We start from the raw sequence: 9,479 nt of genomic DNA on the forward strand, positions 1-9,479 counted from the left end.
TTTTCCCATGTCCTCTATGAATCCAAATTTTGCCCTTTCAGAATTCTTTCTGGTACATTATGCTGTAAGGCCACATCTAAAGTGAGTCTTGGAAAGACTGTAATTTTAATAGCCTCCTTCTTATAGGTGTAGGTTTGAGAATCTGAGGACATTTCCAGGCAGGCCAGAGTTTTGGTTGCTTTTGAAATGTAAGTATCTAGAAATCTGATAAGCTTCTGCATCTATTTGTTTCCAGTAATTGCCATGTGCCAGCAACAACATTCAGATTTCTTTCTGGAGCTTAGTTTTTTAGCCTACTTTACTTCCCGGTTTCCCTGTCTACCCACTTCTCTCTCCCTCATTCAAATGCTGTCTCCTTTGAGGCCATCTGAAGGAATAGGTAAAAGGAAGCAATATAATCTCCCACGGGGCTGGCTCCCTTGGCTTTCCTAACTGGGAGGCATTTGGGAAATGCTATGAGCTGTAGCAATTTTACTTCCTGGTGTTGGGGCACAGAACCAAATTTCTAGACCTTCTCTATAGCCTCTGCTTTAGGCCTGCTAGTTCTTACCTGAGCACATAATTTTATTACAGTCCTCTACTAAAAACATTAAGGAACAACCAACCTTTACATATGAACATTCTGGTTGCTCTCTGGGGAAATGGCCGGCCTTTCAAGATACTGCAGGAAATGGTTTTATTAAATATTTTCGTGAGGAGCGTTACAAGGATCTCCAGCTTTGTAGCCTGTGATGTTTCTTCAACTCTAACCACATATTTCAGGTTACTTTTACAACCACTTCTAGGTTCAAATTCCTATATTTTTAAGGTCACGCTAAGCTGTTGTAACAAAGTGACCTCTTATTTAGTGGCTTAAAGAATATAGAATTACTAAAAGATAGTACATCATAGTGGGTGAGAGCACAGATTGCGGAGCCCAATTTTCTAGATTTGAATTCCAGTTCAGTTACTTACTAACCGTGCAACTCTGGCCTTCTCTGAGTCTCAGTTTTCTCTTCTTCAAAATTGAGGTAGTAAGAGTAACTAGCACTTAGGGTCGGTAAGAGGATTAAAAGAGTTAGGATATGTAAAATTTAGAACAGTGCTTGTTATACACCCGTGTTATATACACGCTTCCTAATTTTAAAAAGCATTTATAACCTCTTTCACGTCAGAGATCTCAGATGACTGTTCCTGAGACGGATAAATATGAAAACTCTGATCCTTGTGGTACTCCAGGGGTCTAGTAGTTTTCACGAAGGAGCATGTATTCTGCAGAGCATTAACATCTTCACGATCAATCATCATATTGGATTCCATTATATTGGATTCTATCCCATAGAAAAGGGAAAGAGAGGGTGAGGAGACAGGCCAAACATCTTCAGACCCAACCTGGAAATGGCACTCCTACTGACATTCTATTAATAACAGCATAGTCGTATGCTGACACCTAATTGGAAGGGAAGCTGGGAAATTTAGTTTAGCTGGGGAGCCTTATGCCCAGAGAGGAAGGATTTGGGTAGGTAGCCAGTGTCCTCTATCATAGTTCCTTAAACTGACTCAAGAAGAGTTTGTAAATCATTATAATTCTATTACCGTTAAAGAAATTGAGTTTGTAATAAAAAATTTTAATACTAAAAGAAACTAAATACTAGAGATAATCAAGTGTTAATAAAGTTGAAACGGATAAACACATTGTAGTAAACTCATACAATGAAATAGTACACAGCAATGTATACCACAACTAGAGCTATTTGCAACAACATGGATGAATTTCACAAATGATGTTGAGCTAAAGAAAATCAAAATTAATACATGCAGGGTGATTTTATTTGGGTTGAATTCCGAAAAAGGCAAAATTAAACAATGTTGTTGGGGGATGCATGCTTAGGTGGTTACATTAGAGGGAAGAGGAAGATGATGGTTATCACAAAAGTTAGCGTAGTGGTTTCCTCTAGGGAAGGCGGGGGTTGTTTGTGGTCAGGGTAAGATACAGGGGGAAACTTCCGGAGTACTAGCACTGTTACGTTTCCTGACTTGGATGGTAGTTTGCATTGATATTTCTTTATAATTATTCTATAACTGTGTATATATTTTTTTATACACTCAGGTATATACAATGTATCTCACAATAGATTTTTCATGCATATGGAAAAGCTAAGAACAACTTCAGAAAATAAAAATGAAGGGCAGGGATAGACCTAATAATAAAAACAGTTTAGTATTTGTGCAAGAAAAAACCAAACAGACCAATGGAATAGAACAGAGATCTCAGAAACATATTTCTGTCTAGGGAATTCATATAAGATAAAATTAGCAGCACCAATCAATAGGGTAAGGATGTTTGTTTAGGAAACGGAAGTGGGAGAACCGACTCGCACTATGGAAGGACATAAAATTATGTCCTACCTGACATCACTAGGTAACTACCAACCAAGGAGCAACTCTATAACCTTTAGAGTTAATAGGAGACAACATAGGAGAGTATCTTTATGACCTAAGGACAGGGAAGGACTTCTGAAACAAAGTTTCAAAAATATAAACCCTAAAACAAGAAAGTTGATTGAATGAATCATTGAAATTAAGGATTTCCATTCAGTGCAGGACACCATGGACAAAGATAATAGATGAATATCAGAATGAGAATTATTTGCAATGTTAAACTGACAAAATATTAATAAGTACAATATATTAGGAACTCTTGAGAATAACAAAGTGGAGATAGTAACCCCAAGGAATAGCAGGCAAATAGTGTGAAGAGGCAACCTGCAGAAGAAGGGAAAAAAATAAAGCACATGAAAAGCTCAGAATCTTTAGTTATCAGAGAAGTGCCAATTAAAACAGCACTCTTAAATTACTTTATACCTATTAGGCCAGCAAAATTAAAAGGCTCAATATTGTCAGGTGTGGATGGGAAGTTAAGAATACAGGGAAACTCGTGCATCATAGGTAGGAGTGTAGATGATTTTGGCCACAATAAATAACACCCAGAGCTCAAGGAATCGTAAGAACTGTAGGATCCAGAGTCATGCCTGCAGCCAAACTAGCAGAGCAGATGCTTGCTATACTGCCTCTTTTTTCAAGGTTTTAAATTTACTCTTGCTCAAGCACTTCTGATTTGAGACACAAAATCACCTCCTGTACTATGGCCTCAAGAGTTATGGAAGTTTAGGTTCTATTTTCCACCTCTTCAGGGTAGTATTAGAAGAGTGGTATCTGACCCCCCCCCAAAAAAAACCCACCCACGCCCCAGGTGAAGTTCAGGAACTGGTATTCTATAAAATCTCCCTACATGATCTATTATGTAGCCAGGATTTTAAAACACTGCACCCAAAGGGTGTTGGAAAAGTGGTGGATGGTGCTGAGTTGGTGTCTCCACCACACCATCACAGAAGACCTAGGTGCACATACAGTATTATTGATGTACTTGTGTTCATATTGTTTGTCACAATACTGCAGGAAATTGTCTATAGAAAGAAAACAAATCAATTACTTTTTGCCAAAACTCATTTTTCCCATGCAATGTGGTTGTTCAGAAAGCAATTTACTGGAGATGTAAATGACCATAATTAGCACAGTACAGGGCAAGTCATTCAACTGAAAAAATCCAAGAGGAACATGCTTAAGTAGGAACAGAGAATGTAATGGAAACTTTTAACACACAATTTGATACTCTCTGCAACAGACAGAGCAGAAAAAGCTTGGTCCATCAGGGATGACTTTGGGAAATGGTGAAATGATTACTTACCACAAAATTGTGTTCATTGTGTTCAAAGCTCCAGACTTTGCCCACTAGAGGAGCCCTGTGGTTTCTAACAGCTAACTGGTATATCACATAAACCTGTAAAATGTCACTGATTCCATGAAGAAGTAAAACCTAAATGAAGTACTGTTGGAGCATTCTGTGGACTGTTAGCAATTTTCACTACAGAAAAAATAGTGGCTTCTGTAGTGAATCTGAAGGCTGCCTGTGGGTAGAATGTAAGTTCAAGATCTTTGGAAAATAGATTATGAGTGGATTCTAGAGAAGCCCACTGGTGTTCAAAATAATCACATCATGTGCTAAAAGTCACACAAACACACACATTCACACACACCCATATACACACACCCCATATATAATTAATGGAAACAATAAGGTCAGATGTGCCCTACCATTAATAGGTTTAAATATTTTGATCCTTTCCTTTTCTTTATCTTGCTACCCTCACTCCTTTCCAGAATTTTTCCTGATGAGCACTCTCAGTAAATCATGTGCTTCTGAAATCCTCTGCTTCTAGGGAACCAGGCACTGACCTTCACTATGATTCCCATTAGCCCAAGAGAAAAGCTAGATACTCACTTTCTCAACCTCTACAGTAGGTTGGATAACTTTTGGCCCAAATATCCTTGTTCTTTTCCATTAGGCAACAACAGAGTATAAATAAATTAACAAGTTGACTTTAGAAACAGTAAGTGATGAAAAAAAATGTGATAATATCAAAAGGTTGCTGGAGGTGGCATGTGCTACTTTTAGCCAGACAGAGCGAAGATAATCTGTTAGAGTCACAGTAAGTGGCTTGAGCTAGGTGTGTACATTTTGGAAACACCAGCATACTGATGGTATGTAAATCCACTGGAATTGATGGGATCACCTTGAGGGAGAATGTAGAAAGAGAAGATACCTCAGAACTAGTCCTAGGGCTTCATCATTTTGAGGTCAGTGACAGGAGGACCCTGCAAAGAAGACCAAGAAAGTAGGAGAAAGACTGTGAGAGGGTGGAATCATGAATCCAAGAAAGTATTTAAAAAGAAGGAAGTGGTGATCTGTGCCCAATGTGGTTACAAGTTAAGTATGATTAGGGCAGAGAAGTAACCACTAGATTGGGTAACACGGATGTTATGAGTGGTTTAATAAGAGCCAATTCTGCAGCTGAGTCAAAGGAACACAAGCTATATTAGAATGGTTAAGTGGAGAATGAGAGATCAAAGATATTCCCTAAAATTAGTTACTGAACCAAACAATCATTTTCTTATGCTAAAATTAGTTACTGAACCAAACAATCATTTTCTTATGCTTATAAATGAGAAAAGAATTTGGGCAGGGCTCAGCAGGCATTCATAGAGACAGCACCAACTTCCGGGGAGGGATCTTGTGCCCCACTTTTCAATAGGAAGAGTGTCAAAGAATTTGTTTCCATCATTAATCTGTTACCAGAGGTGGTAAAATGGAAGCAGCAACTGTTGACATGTCTTTCAAAGAGATTTAAGTTTTTTACAGAAGGAGCAGAGAAAGAGAGCGGTAGGTAGTTAGAATGTGGGATCAAAGAGTATTTTCCCCAGAAAACTATGAGTGACCCTAAAGCATGCTGGTATCTAATGGCAATATTCCAGAAAAAAAAGAAGAGGTGGATGTTGTAGTAGGGAGAAGTTGTAACTGGGACCAAAATCCTTGAGAAGGAAAGAAAAATAGGTACCCAGAGCAAAGAGAAGAGCCGGCCTTTCATGAACAGGAAACACTTCATTCATGGTAACAGGAGAGAAGGCAGAGACGGGTGTACAGAGGCACCTTCTCCCCTGCTTTGCTCAGAAGTCTCCTTGTCAGTGATGCCGCCCCGACTCCCCTTTCTTAAATGGTACCTCCAGTACGCCCTATACCCTTCCCTGCTTTATTCTTCTCCATAGAATATGTGCATATCCATAGTGCATATTCGCATTATCCATAGCACTGCATATGCAAGAGTGATATATTTTACTGAGTTAGGGCCCATAGCAGGGACTCAATACATGTCAGCCAAGTGCCTGGAATGAATAAACACTGGAGAGATGTACTTGATGAACTGTAAAGTCAGGAGTGGTGCGGAACGAGATGCTTGATACCCAGATGTCTGAAGGTGACACATGGTGGTAGACAGGTGAGAATAAAATTATATCTTAGGGGCTCCAATCACAGCCCTCTCTTCCTTCTGTACCTTTTCTGGCTGAGTCACGGTGGGTGATCAAGTTACTGAACCTGAGCCACAAAGATGAGGACCTCGTTAACACAAAGTGAGCGCTCCTCGAAGCCTGGCTCTCCTTTCCCACAGCTCTCCATTTCCTCCAGCCTGCTAGTTCTCCCCTTTTTGCCCGGTCTAGGCAGCTAGTTCTCGGTCTCCTCCCTTTAAAGCGCCAGGAGCGTGCAGCGCCAGGCCGCAGGCGCTGGGCCCAGCTCAGGCCGTCGGCGTCGGCGTCGGCGTCCGGGGCGGGCCGCGTGAGCTGCGCCGCGGGGAGGGGTGGAGCCAATCCCTGGGCGGCCCGAGGCTGTGGGCTGATGGGGGTCTCCCGCCTGTCTCCCGTCCTCGCGTCCGTGTATCCTTCCGTCGTCTGTCCCAGACCATGGCAAAGCTGACAGTGCTCACCCTCGAGACTGGCGCTGGCACTCTTCAAGGATCACCGCTCTTCTTATCTGTAAGTTGAGTTGTGCCGAGGGCTGCGGCCCAACCCGCTTCTTGTCCGTCCCACCCCCTAGCCAGGCCCTGGAGGCTCCCGCCACTCCCGAGCAGGTTCCGGGCTCTTAGAAGATCTGCAGGCGAGCGCTGGACATACGTCCCACAGCGATTGCATCAAAATCCAACTTTCCCCCGCCACCTGAAAACGTACCCTTGCTCATGGCCTGGGAGAGAGGTTAAGGAGAGTTGTTGTCGGTGTGAGTGGCCCAGCTGTTGGCACACACAAATTAATTTTTCATGAAAGCGGTGTATCTTGGCTACAGATTCACTTCCCAACTTTGCTTCAAAATAGATAACCAGATTGGAGGGAGGCCCTGATATTGTGTAAATTTAGGGAAGGAGCTCCCGCCTTGGCTGCCCGGCCGTGGCACAAACCTTCCCAGCTTGGAAGAGACAAAACTCACGTGTGGAGCGGAGCAGGTGGGAAGGAATGGGCGCCGTGATGGCCCACCCGCTCCAGTGGGGGATGCGTGGGGCGTCAGGGGAGAGACCCTGGCACTGGCATTTGATGTCCTGGGCTCTTGCTGTGTCCCTTCCATTGTGGGATCTTGGGCAAATCACTTTACATTGCTAACATTAGCTGCTTCAGTCAGTCTCACATAGGAAGCACTTAACAATGTGCCTGGGATATAGTATTCAATAAATGTTAGTGCCCTGCTTCCCTTAAAGTATTTTTATAAAGCTTTAAGTACTATACAAGGGGAAAAAGGGTTCTAAGAATGTATCGGTAGTTTTGTTAGTAACTTTTTTTTGGCTGCGTTGGGTCTTTGTTGCTGCGCGCCGGCTTTCTCTAGTTGCGGTGAGCGGGGGCTACCCTTCTTTGCGGTGCGCGGGCTTCTCATTGCAGTGGCTTCTCTTGTTGCGGAGCACGGGCTCTAGGTGCGCAGGCTTCAGTAGTTGCGGCACGTGGGCTCAGTAGTTGTGGCTCGCGGGCTCTAGAGCGCAGGCTCAGTAGTTGTGGCGCACGGGGCTTAGTTGCTCCGCGGCATGTGGGATCTTGCCGCACCACGGCTTGAACCCGTGTCCCCTGCGTTGGTAGGCGGATTCTTAACCACCGCGCCACCAGGGAAGTCCTAGTAACTTTTTAATAGGGGTTCAAAGTCTAAAGATCATCCTAATCCCTAAGGCTTAATCAATAAAACCTCATTATTTACTTTGAAGTACAACATCACTAAAAATCAAATTGAACATTTTGGATTTTTAGAAAAAAATCATATGACCCTATGGACTGATTAGAAACATACATTCAGAATAGGTTTTTGTAACTATTGGGCTTTTCTTTTCTTCTAATTGTTGGTTATTTTTGGAATCACAAACTGTTAGAAAAAAGTAAGAAACAGTGATTTGGGGTTTTTAATCATGTAAAAATTACGGTTTGTGGATTTTCATTAATCATGGTACTATTTGTTGCCAAAGGAGAATATATATAGTATGTATTACATTTATATGTATATAAATACATTATATATGTATATTTGTGCGGTATTACCCTGGTGTTACCCATTATGAAAATAAATGAGATGTAAATATCTGACACCCCTTCTAGCCTTTCTCCTTTTGATTCTCCATTTACATCTATCCCTGGGTTTGTTCTGCCCACACTCTTCAAACTGCCCCACACAATTTGAAGATAGGCCCTCACTCCTTCCTGGCAGATCTATAATCTTCTAAAGGATTACAGATCTGCCAGGAAGGAGTGAGGGTCTATCTTTCTGGTTTACCTTCCTGAATTTACTCTAAGGGTGGAGACTGTAGGCATTTTGTATATGCTTTTGTGTAAAAGTATAGCTTTACCACTACCATCCTAAAAAGTTTCTCTACCAACATGAAGTCTTAGCTTATTTGATCCAACATTAATATTTCCCCAAGTTTGTTCACAAGTCACAAGACATGCTCCATAAAAAATACGTTCCTTGGATAAATAAGTTTGCGAAGTGTTGTCTACCGTAGCCTTTTCCCAGAGATTGACAGTGTATTCTGGCATGTTGAAAGCTTTGAAAAGTCCTTCAGTAACAAAACAAACAACCAGAAAATGATTTTGCTTTGTCATTTCACAGACTTATTTGCCCACATCCTTCACTGCCTTTTTTGGTACCATCTATAAACATCCTGTACAACTCTCTGGGATACAGTTTGAGACAGACTATTGTACACCATTGATTTGCACCAAGACTTAAATTTCAACTGAAAAAGTTGAGGCCTGGCCTTGGGCAGCAGATGGACCTTGGCCTTGGTTTCTGGGCCCCAAGCCTGATTCTGATTTGTCTGAAGGGACCAACGCACACTATGGTCATAGCTGAACATAGTATCAGTCTCTGTGAGTCTCGCTGTTGGCCTTGCCTGTGGTTTCTTTTTGTGGATGGGGTGCCTGGTGGAGCTGCCTTGCCGTGGGGTTGCTGCAGTGGGATGACCTGGTCTAGTTTGAAGTAAGAACTTAACTGTTTTACTTTCAGCACCTGGACCCAGCGAGTCCAGGGGAGGGAGCCTCAGTCCTTGAACTTCTGGCTGTAATCAGATGACTGAGAAGGGAAAAGGAAAGTGGAAGTGGGGTGGACCTCTGGTTTTTGAATAAAAAAGAAGGCTAGAGCAGCCACGGCAGAAGTAGGAGCAGGAATAGGAGCAATGGGCGGCTAGGAGGATGGGTGGTTATGAAGATGGAGGGCGGTTGCAGAGCCTTCGATTAGCCCAGATAGGGGAGGAAGGGAAATTGCACTCACTGTTTGAAAAGCTCTAAAGCCTCACTACTCAAAAGGACTGTGGACGAGATACATGAGCATCATCTGGAGTTCCCAGGACTTGCAGAATCTCGGGCCCCAGCCCACACTATGGAATCAGAATCAGCATTATTTCACAAGCTCCTCAGGGGATGTGTATGCATGTCTCTAAAGTGAGACAGGAGGGAAGGGGGCAGGCATAACCCTTGAAAGAATGACAGAGCCGTTGAGGACACAACAAAAACTGCTTAGCCGCATAGCACAGGGAGATCAGCTCGGTGCTTTGTGATCGCCTGGAGGGGTGGGATAGGGAGGGTGG

Source organism: Delphinus delphis, chromosome 9, assembly GCF_949987515.2.
Source record: "Delphinus delphis chromosome 9, mDelDel1.2, whole genome shotgun sequence".
Classification (NCBI taxonomy): Eukaryota; Metazoa; Chordata; class Mammalia; order Artiodactyla; family Delphinidae; genus Delphinus; species Delphinus delphis.